At 38.6% G+C, this 11,012-nt stretch overlaps 1 pseudogene; it reads left to right on the top strand.

Annotated features, from left to right (window-relative positions):
* The first annotated feature begins 1,494 nt into the window (after positions 1-1,494).
* LOC118857832 lies at positions 1,495-1,792 on the top strand (annotated as a pseudogene).
* The last annotated feature ends 9,220 nt before the right edge of the window (positions 1,793-11,012 follow it).

The raw sequence follows: 11,012 nt of genomic DNA, 5'->3' as shown, positions 1-11,012 counted from the left end.
TAACTTCTCAGTGTTTTATCTCTAAAAAGAGCAGTAATGATTATCTGTAACCATTCACCCCCTTCTTCCCTCACTCCCTCCCACTCGCTCCACCAACATATGTACATTCTCCCTCTCATGTTGCAGAGAATAAGAAACCAAGTGCTAAAACTACTTTGAAGTGGGGCCATAGTAACTTAGATGAAATGAAATACCCACTTAGTTCAGGCTTGGTTTAGAAAATATTTTTGATGCTATTCCTTAGTTCAAATTCAATAGCTTTAGAAAATATATAGGTTTGGTTCCATTTCAGACTGGTGGATTAGGTGTTGATTTGAAAAAATAAAAAGCTTTGGTTTGGTTCCTCATTTAGTATAAAATGAATATTTACATCCAGTGCCAAAGCTTGCCTTTTTGTGGATTTTGTTTCACAATTTAGTTTGGTTCAAGTTCTTGATGATAGTAAACTTCTGTTCTTGAATTGAACGATTCATTTTGTCTAGATTAACGCAATACCTTACACATGACTAGGCACTTCTGCTTTCTTCCTTTTTACGATATATCTGTCTTATGGGAGCATATCCTTCAGTCTTCTTGCTGCCTGTCTGGTGACTGGAGAGCAGTCTAAACAACCAGCTGTGCTTCAATGGACTGAGACAGCGATGAAGAATAGCTGGGTAGAGAATGGGATTAAGGATAAATTGGCTGGTGACCTAGGGAGGAAGGCTCTCTGAAGAGTTCCCTGGGGTGAAGAAGCCTAGAGTAAAAGAGTTGTAAGGATTGATTCCTTTTTTTTTTTAAGTTGTGAGAAGCAACCATGTAGCGAGAGCAGGTGAACAGCAAACTGGAGTTCATTATTTTAATCAAATAAACTTACAATAGTTCATTTGACACATAGTCAACCATTCACATAGCTACGTTCATCCACATATGGAATATAATGAGGTTTACTTTTACACAGACCAAATTTATGTTATACTCTTTTTATTTTGTTACTTTGTCATTAGCTATAGTCAGAGTCAGTGTCAGTCAACTAGCATTTATTAAGCTGTGTGCTAGGAAATGTGGGGGATACAAAGGCAAAGGACAGTCCCTGCTATAAGAAGCTTATAGCCTAATGCAGGGGGAGGCAATATGTAAACAACTATATACAAGCAAATATATATACATATATGTATATGTGTGTATGTATACACATGTGTATATCCACATGCATATATACATATATGTATATACACATAATGTAAATTGGAGATAATAACAATTAACAGAGAGAATACACTAGGATTAAGGGAGACTAGAAAGGTCTTCTTGTAGAAGGTGGGACTTTGGCTGAAACTGAAGGAAGTCCAGGAATCTAGGAGGCAACCATAAGAAAGGAGATATCTAAGCACAGAAGATAACGAAAGTACCACTAGATCTCCAAGTTAAGAATATAAGGGGAGTGTCCATGGGAGGAGCAGTGGAGACACAGAGAGTGACTGTGGCGGAAGCGATCTCAGGCCAGGAGCCACCATGTCTGAAGACATCAAGACCAAGATCCGAAACTACCGCACTGCAGCCTTCGACAGCTGCTTTCCCAAACAGAACCAGACCCACAACTGCTGGCAGAACTACCTGGATTTTCACCGTTGTGAGAAGGCCATGAAATGTGAGAGGCAGTGATGTGTCTGTCAGCCAGTGGTACAAACGTGTCTACAAGTTCCTCTGTCCCATGTCCTGGGTGGATATTTGGGATGATAGCCAAGCAGAAGATATGTTCCCTGGGAAGATCTGTGCTGCTTCCTCTTCCTCCCTTATCCCCACTCCATGACTGGGGCTGGATCCCTTCTTCCTTCAGGGTGGAGAAATGTGATCTGTGACCACTCCTGCTCTGGGGGACCTAAATCATGGTAAAATAAACTGTTGGAATAGAAAAAAAAGAACATGTGTAAAAAACCTGAAAGGCAGGAAGAGGACAGGTTACGAAGGGATTTAAAAAGCAAAGGATTTTATGCTTGATTGTGGAGGCAAAAGGTGGTCCACTAAAACTTATTGAATAGTTGGATGATATGTATTATAGGGAGGACAGATTTGAGGCAGAGAGTCCAAACAGCAGGCTATTGAAATAGTCTAGGTGTGAGGTGATGAGGACCTGCATCAGGTGGTGGCATTGTCAGAACAAAGGAGGGATAATATTTAAGAGATATTCAGAACTCGGTAACTGATTTGTTATAGGGAAGGAAGTGAAAGTGAAGGGTCAAGGAATACCTAGGTGGAAAGCCTGGATAACTAGGAGGATAGTAGAACCCTCAACAGTAATGGATTAATTAGGTAGAAAGGAGAGTTTTGGGGGGAAGATAATGCATTCAGTTTTGGACATGTTGAGTTTAAGGTGTCTAGGAGAGGAGCAGATAGGTGGTATATTGGATAGAGCACTGGACCTGGAGTCAGGAGAACCTGAGTTCAAATATGACCTTAGGCAACTACTAGCTATGTGACTCTGGGCAAGTCACTTAACCCATACTGGCTTAAAAAATGTCTAGGTCAGCTCCTAAAGACTCATGATGGAAAATACTGTCCACAGCTGGAGAGATAACTGTGGAGTCTGAATACAGATTGAAGCATACTGTTTTCTCTTTTTTTTGTTTGTTTTTTATTTCTTGTAATTTTTCCCTTTTGTTCTGATTCTTCTTTCATGACATGCCTTATGTGGAAATATGTTTAATATGATTATACACGTATGGCCTATATTAGATTGCTTGCCATCTTAGGGGAGAGAAGCAGGGAGAAAAATCTGGAACTCAATATCTTATAAATGTGAATGTTGAAAACCATCTTTACATGTAATAGGAAAAAAATACTATTATTTATAGATAAATAGCATCTAACTAAAAAATGTCTACAGTTCAACGTGCATGATAGGCAGGTAGAGATGTGGGTCTGGAAGTCAGGAGAGGGGATAGGGACAAAATTTAAGAATCCTGACCATAGAGATGATAGTTGAATCCCTGGGAGCTGATGAGATCACCAAGTGAAATAGCATAGAATAAGTAGAGGGCCCAGGCCAGAGCCCCGTGGCACACTCATGGTTGAAGATCCAGCAAAAGCAACTGAGGAGGAATGGTGAGACAGGTAGGAAGAGAACCAGGAGAGAGCAGTGTCATGAAAACCTGGAGAGAGGGGGGAAAAGTATCAAGGAGAAGAGAGTGATTGACAGTGTCAAAAACTGCAGAGAGGTTCAGAAGGATAGAGACTTCAGAGAAGACCATTTAAAAGTGAAGAGATCACTGGTAACTGGAGAGAGTGCTTTCAGTTGAATGATAAAGTCAGAAACCAGAGTGTAGAAAATTAAGAAGAGAGTCAGAAGAAAGGACCTGGAAGCATTTGTTGCAGAAAGATTTCTCAAAGATTTTGGCCAGAAAAGGGAGAAAAGATGTAGTGTGGTAGCTAGCAGGGATGGATGAATCAAGAGATGGATTTTGAGAATGGGTGGCACATGGGTGTGTTAGTAGACAGTAAGGAAACAGCCAGCTGATGGGGTGAGACTGAAGATAAGTGAGAGAATAATGATGATAGAGGGGGCATTCAACCGGGGAAGTTGGGAAGGAATGGGATCACATGTGCAGGTAGAGGATTTTGCCTTGGCAAGGAGAATGGCCACCTATTCATGTGAATCAGGGGTGAAGGAAGAAAAAGTGAAGAAGGATCTTAGTGATCTGAGATGAGGAGAGAAGAAGGAACACCAGACAAGTTGCTTCACTTTTTTCCGCAGAGAAATATGAGCAAGATTCTCAGCTGAGAGAGTGAGGAAGGGTTAATAATGAGAAGTGTGAAGAGAGATGAAAAGTTTGGAGGAAATTGCTGTGGTAAGCAGGATAGTGGTGCGACAATTTTTTTTTAGATATAATGTGCCCTTTTAATCCTGATAATTTTACTTTTTCACACACAGTTATTTACATACATTAAAGGAGGAAAGTCTTGAATCCTATCCCCAGCAGCTGGTCCCACTGCATTATACTCCTATGTTCCTTTATTCTGTTCGTGTGCTCTTGTTGGATCAGTCTTCTCTGTCCGTCTGCCCTCCAACCTGAGGTGTCATTAATCACTTGATTTCTTTTCACCTTCCCTTTACCAGGTGTCCTAGATGAACAAATGCCACAGCAGAAATTGTGGTTTATAAAACCATGGCTTGGCTCTTATGAAGATTTCCCATAATTAATTGCTTCTCTTCTTATTCTGGCTGTAATTGGTTGGCTCATCAGACAGCATCTAGGCAGTACAGTGGATGGAGTGCTTGGCTTGAAGTCAGTAAGATCTGAGTATGAATCCTGCTTCCGATAACTACTAGCTATGGGACCTTAGGCAAGTCACTCAAACTCTGTCATCTTTACTTTCCTCATCTGAAAGAATAGGGATGCTAATTGTACCTACCTTGCACAGTTGTCATGAGGATCAGATGAAATACCATATGGTAAAATTGCTTTGCAAACCCGTATAGCTATAATATACCATATAAATATATACCACATAAATACTAATGTTTATGAAAAGTTTGAATCTGACATAATAAAAATTAACTATCTTTTATGATCACTTCTTTTTTAGTGAAGAATTTCATAGTAGGAGTAGTGCAAGGTACCTCCTGCCATTTTCCTCTCTCTCTCTCTCTCTCTCTCTCTCTCTCTCTCTCTCTCTCTCTCTCTCTCTCTCCCTCCCTCTCTCTCTCACTTTCTTTCTGTCTCATATTATGGCCTTTTATATTTAGAAATGCTTTGGACCTACAGAGTTAGGGCAACATGAAATCAAGAAAGAAAGAACAGCTGGAATAATGGGGGGAAGGGAAGGGAGAAAGAGGCTATGTATACATCAGGAATAGCATGAACAAAGGGAAGGTGGGAAAATATGAGGTATATGCTAGATAGGACAAATATGATGTGTCCCAAAAATCTTAGTGCATGTTTAAATGTTGATAGCTTAAAACTGAACTAGGATTTTTGGTGTGGTTAGAGCATATGCTTGGAGCAATACGACATAAGGAAAGAAAGGTAGGTTTGTGCCAAATTGTAGAGGGCCTTGATTGACAGGCAAAGAATTTGAACTCTACTTATTAGGTAATAGGAAGCCATTGAAAGGTTTTGAGTAGAGGAATGACATGACCAAGAACTAGGGCTATTTGGTGGGTTTTTTTGTTTGTTTGTTTGTTGGGGGTGAGGTGTAAAAGGAGTATGGGAATTTTTATGAGGTAATAGCACTCAATCTTCTAACTTCCTTTGCTCTGGAGACTGTGAAGATGGACCCTCTAGACTAAGTCACTGTGTAGAAGCAGATCTCATCCTTCCTTTGAAACTCTGACTAATTATTGCAAAGAGGTTTCCTTATCCTGGGATTTCTTCTAACAGAAAGCCAAGTAAACTGTCAGTTCTTTGTGTCTGTACTGATAGTAGCTTCAGGGATTAAGATACTCCCTTGTAAAGGTGTGGTCTCTGAATAGTTTGGGGAAGGTTTTGATCACACACCCAGCTTTTAAACATCATATGTAATGGTTTTTGAGTCTTTTCTGTCCCTTGGCTATGCCCTAGCATATATTTTTATGGACCTCATAGTGTCTTCCTAGACTAGAGAAGTCCCCAAGTCACAGTTTGAGACCTAAAGTGTCAGCATCCTCTTCTATTGAGTTTACCCTGATTAAGAAGAGGGTTGAGGAAGTATTTGGGGGGGGGGGGAGAGTGTTCGGCAGGCCAGTTAGATAATTTTAACTGTTTGATTCTCAAGTTATTTCACTTATGTCTTTCATAGGCTGGGGACAGGGATTCAACCTGTGATTTCATTGGTATAGGGACTTCCTGGGTAATGAAACTTCCTATACCAACGCAAGAACCTTCTACCTTCTTTGCAATTGACAGGCTTAGAGAAATGTCCATATCCCTAAAAGATTAAATAACTTGCCCAGGGTCATAAAGCCCATATGCATCAGATGTTGGATTTGAACTCAGGTTTTCCTAGCTCCAAGGGCAGTTCTTTATCCACTCTCTCTTCCTTACTGCCTCTTTGGCATATAGTACAAAAGGTCAGATTGTACCTTCAGGTAAATAGGTATATTTTCCACTGATTTCTTGGGTCTTTCAGTGAATTGTAGAGCCAGATTTCAAACTTAAGTGAACTAATGACTTCACATTGTAACATCTTCAGGCAAGTCCCAGGATCCATTATTGTCTTCTTGTGGTCTATTTTCATCCCTCATTTGCTATAGCTGAGATTGACAATGTTGTTTCAGAGTTGGGGAGGAAATTTCATGTCTTGATGTAGTTTTTACCCATTATCAGCCCCATCCTCCCCAGAAATGAGTGTAGTACAACCTTCTAAGTTCTCATCAAGCAGTCAGTGACTTCTGTTAAATGGGAATGAATTTTTTTTAAAGAAGATTTGTATGGGTGTACTCACCTAGTGAGAATGAGTCTCCAGGAGTAGCAACCCTCTTCTCTATAACCATAACCTTATATCTACTCACCTTAATGTTTATAGCTTGTTCTGAAAATGAACTTCTATGTGAAAGGGATACTGGGGTATGACAGTTGTCAAATGAACAGGTAGGCATATGGGATGGAAGTCATAGTACTTACATTCAAATTTTTCTTCTGACACTACCTTAATGACTTTGGGCAAGTCACTTAGTCCTTGTGAGATCTCAGTGTCCTTCTCTGTAAAGGTAGGGAGTTGGACTAGATGATTTCTGAAGTCCCTTTTCACTCTAGACCTATGATCATTTGAATAATAAAATTAAAGTGATCTCAGAGCTTAGCACGATTAAAATTTTATATTAAAATATGGATGAAAAATAGATATTGTAATAGTTATAATTGGGGGCAACTAGGTGGCAAAGTGGATAGGGTACTGGGCTTGGAATTAGGAAGATTCATGTTCATGAGTTCAAATCTGGCCTCAGACATTTACTAACTGTATGACCCTGGGCAAGTCACTTAACTCTGTTTGCCTCAGTTTCCTCATCTGTAAAATGAGCTGGAGAAGGAAATGCCAAACCACTCCAGTGTTTTTGCCAAGAAAATCCCAAATCTGGTCACAAAGAGTCAGATTCTACTCAAAGGACAGAACAATAACAAATTTTTTTTATTGTGGATATTGAGTTTTTTATTGACATTAAGATTGGACATAAATTTACGTAAGCGTAAAGATGAACCACGCTTTTAAAAAAGCTAACGTAAATAACAAATGAGTAAAGAACAATACTTTTGGAGTCTGAGCCTCTAGCAGTTTCCTGAGATAGCCTCTGAGGGTGGGGAAATAATTTTTAACTGTGCGTATAAAGGAATGCTGAGTACCTTTTCCTCTAGACACCTACTGAACATCTTAAGGCATTACAGGTGCTAAAAGCCATGTAAAGATGCTAAAACACCACTTATGGATTCCACAAGCAAAGGCTTGTGTGGTCTGTTTTACAACAAGCACAATAAAAATTAGTGGACCTTATGCATCCATTACTAATCCAGTGGCAAAAAATGAATCCTAGCTCCTGATGTTCTGTAAACACAGTCAAGATTCTTTTGGGGGGAACATGCCTCCCCTCTCATCCTATCTCCTCCTCCAGTCTTCCATTCCCTTCCTTCCCTCTTTTCCTTTTTTTGAATTGTCAACCCAATGTTTTCATTTTATTTGGTTCTGAAGTTAGAAAGAGAGGATGCTGTTAAAAGAAGGGACCACTTTACAATTCCTATTAACTCAGCATCTCAGTCTCAGTTGTTACAAGGATCCAAATGATTCTGCCTCTTAAGTCTGTCATCAAAGGGTAATTAGGGAACAATTAGAAGCCACAGATATAATTTTTTTTATCTAAAAACATAAATCAAATCAAAACAGCTCAGAATGCATAGCACATATCCTTTTTCAGGATTGTTTTCGTTTTAAAAAGTGTAATATGTATCACATTGTCATTTCCATGTTTTCTGTGGTAGTCATAGAAAGCAGCAGAAATACATTACTGCTTTTAAGATTTTTTTCCCCCACGTGTAAGAAGGGAACACCTCAGGCAGTGTCTGCCCTCAAGGCAAAAAGGCATTTAAAAAAAAAGAATCCTTCTGCAGTGTGGATTGCTGTCTATGCCAATAAGCACAGAAACTAGCATTTTAAAAAATGTAGCAATAATGTTTATTGAGATGTCTGTAGCCTAGATGAAGGTTGAAGTGGCTTATGTAGAAGCATCTGGCTAAGCTTTAAATTGAGGTCTTAAACATCAATAGAGATGCACGATGCTAAACTACCTCCATGGAGGGCAAGGAGGAAGCTTGGGGGAGGGAGGTAGGAGGCTGCATACATAACTGAATTTATAAGTTGCTTTTACATGTATCTCCAGAACTTAAAAGTGCCTTACACATAGGAAAGCACTTCATAAATATTCTCTACTTTCTTTTTCACCCCAAATTTTAAAAGAGAATTCTACTCAGTTCATACATATTTGAAGATCATAAATCCCAAATTGTAAGGGACCTCATAGGCTACCATCTACGGTCAGGAGCCCTAATTTTACAGATCAGTACATTGAGGCCCATGGACTTTAAATGATATGCCAAAAGTCATACAGGTTGTAAGCAGCAGAAATGTATTTTATGGCATTCATACTAGGAATAGTAAGAACAAGGGCAAAACCATCTTTTGTAACAAAAACAAAAAGAAAAAAAAGTTCAGCAAAACCATATAAAACATAGACCGTGTGTGAAAATATATGTAACATTCCATACCCACAGTCCCTCCTCTCTACAATAAAGGTGAGGGAAGTGGGGAATGCATTCCTCAGCTCTTCTCTAGGATGGAGTGTGGCCATTTTAATTATGTATTTTTTTCCAGTTCATTTTGCTGTTCTTTCCATTTACATTTTTCTGGTCATGTAAATAGTTAAGGAACATTTTTTTAAAAACTTAAATTATTATCTGTGGCTTGTTATTTTAACTAAGTGAAAGAACTTTACTTGAATTATAATTTTAAAAAAATACTGGGACTTTCATGGACTAATATGGGGAAAGATAGCCTGGTATAGTCAGGTCAAAATCCCTGCTCTTTTATTAACATGCTATCTTCTTTCTTGCCTCTATAGGATCATGGAATCAAAAATATAGAGCTTGTAGGGCTCTTAGATGACATCTAGTCCAACTGCCTCATTTTACAAATGAAGAATATATAAGGCACAGAGAAGTTAAATAACAGAGTTGGAATTTAAACCCTGGCCTTTTTACTCTACTGCACCAATTCCGTTTGAATTATTTTCCCCAGGTTGCAAATATCTCACCCTCTTCCTTTTGCTTATCCAAACCCTATCCTTTGATTCAGTTCTTCATCTGACTCCTCTAGGAAGTCTTCCAGGACTTCTCTGCTCCTAACTGATTTTCCTGTTCTTTGATAGGGAATTTGTAGGGCACTTGTTATCAACACCATCAAGTTAGTTCTATGTACCATCTTGTATGTTTGTCCTTTGTTGTCAAAGAAGACCATGACATCAAGGAGATGATGACATGACTTGCATTGAATTGAATTTGAGTGAGGGAGAGCTGTGCAAAGTCACCAGCCTCACTTTCTCCTCCAGAGCCAACTAGGTCCAGTGGCTAGACATAGATCAGAATGACTGGAGATGGCCCAGGAGGCAATGGGAGACCTTGGCCTTTTTAAGCCAAAGTCTTTCTGAGTTCTCACTTGAATCTCTGGGTAGAGTATATATGTAAGGTAAATGCTAGATGTAATTAAGTTCCTGACAAAAACCAAGCCTTGAATGATTTAAGAATAATGAGACTTAATGTGCTAGGAGACCTACATCAGGAGAGGTGCAACTGTGGTAGCCATATGGCTCCTTATTTGGGGCCTCCTCTGTAAATTATGGCATTGGACTAGAGCAAAAGTTCCTAATTTGGGATCTGTGAACTCTTTCTTTTAAACATGTTGGTAATTATATTTTCAATATAATTGGTTTCCTTTGTAATCCTATGTATTTTGTTTTATGAATCTAAAAACATTGTGAGAAATAGCTACACATATGTACACACATATACGTATATATATATACATATATATGTGTGTGTGTGTATATATTTAAGAATCTCTGGACTAGGTAATCTTTAAAATCCATTTCTTTTCATTATTGCATATCATTTGAAGGAAATTTTAGGGAAAATTAATTAGCACTTAACTAATTTTTTAAGTTCCATATTTTGGTGGGCTTATAACTGGCAACTAATTAATGATACTAGCAAATTCATCTGAAAATCTAAAAATATGCTAATTGGCAGCTATTCTATTCTTCTTAGAGAGAGATTCCAAGTGAAATATTTGGAATTGGATTTGAAATACTTCTTCCTTATTCCTGCCTGGGGGATTTATGTAAAAGAATAAAAAATTTACCCTAAGTCAGAAGATTCTCTGGTCTGATCCTCCCCTTCTAGGACTTTATGAGCAGGAAGGAAGGTTATGGCCATTTTTCATTTCCTATGAGAATGTCAGAGCTTGGAACAATAATGGAGTCTGGAATTGCTCTTCATAAAAGTGTGTTGAAATTATCAGCAGAATGGAAGGGAAATGCGGCAGGTGAGATCAAAGATATAAAAATAATTTTCCTATTACAAAGTAGTTTCCTTTCTTTAAATGGCATGCAGGGCTAATCCGTCCGATATCCATGCTAGGTATTTATCTGGTAATATATTTTCTTGCAAATAACTTCATACTCTATTATTATTGTGATAAATTCTCCTCTGTCTGGAGCTTCCACCATTGGTTTTAAACACAAAACAAAGCTGTTTATTCCAACAATGTAGGTGACCCTCTGTAGCCCATAGATTAGGACTCCAGACTGTAGATTAGGGTCTCTGTTCAATATGACAACTCAAAGGTTAATGAAAATCATGAACTTTCAAAGACTCAGCTGACTAAGTTAACCAGAGAAATGGGAATAAGAAAACTCAAGTATCCCAGGATGGGCCAATTATAGAGCCTAGAACTGGCATGAAATCACCCTAAGTCAATACAATAATAATTTTGCAGACTTTCAAATCATGGCA

Source organism: Trichosurus vulpecula, chromosome 7 (assembly GCF_011100635.1).
Source record: "Trichosurus vulpecula isolate mTriVul1 chromosome 7, mTriVul1.pri, whole genome shotgun sequence".
In the NCBI taxonomy this organism is placed as follows: domain Eukaryota; kingdom Metazoa; phylum Chordata; class Mammalia; order Diprotodontia; family Phalangeridae; genus Trichosurus; species Trichosurus vulpecula.
Note: the sequence above shows the minus strand (reverse complement) of the source record. Positions and strands in the feature narration are given on the sequence as shown.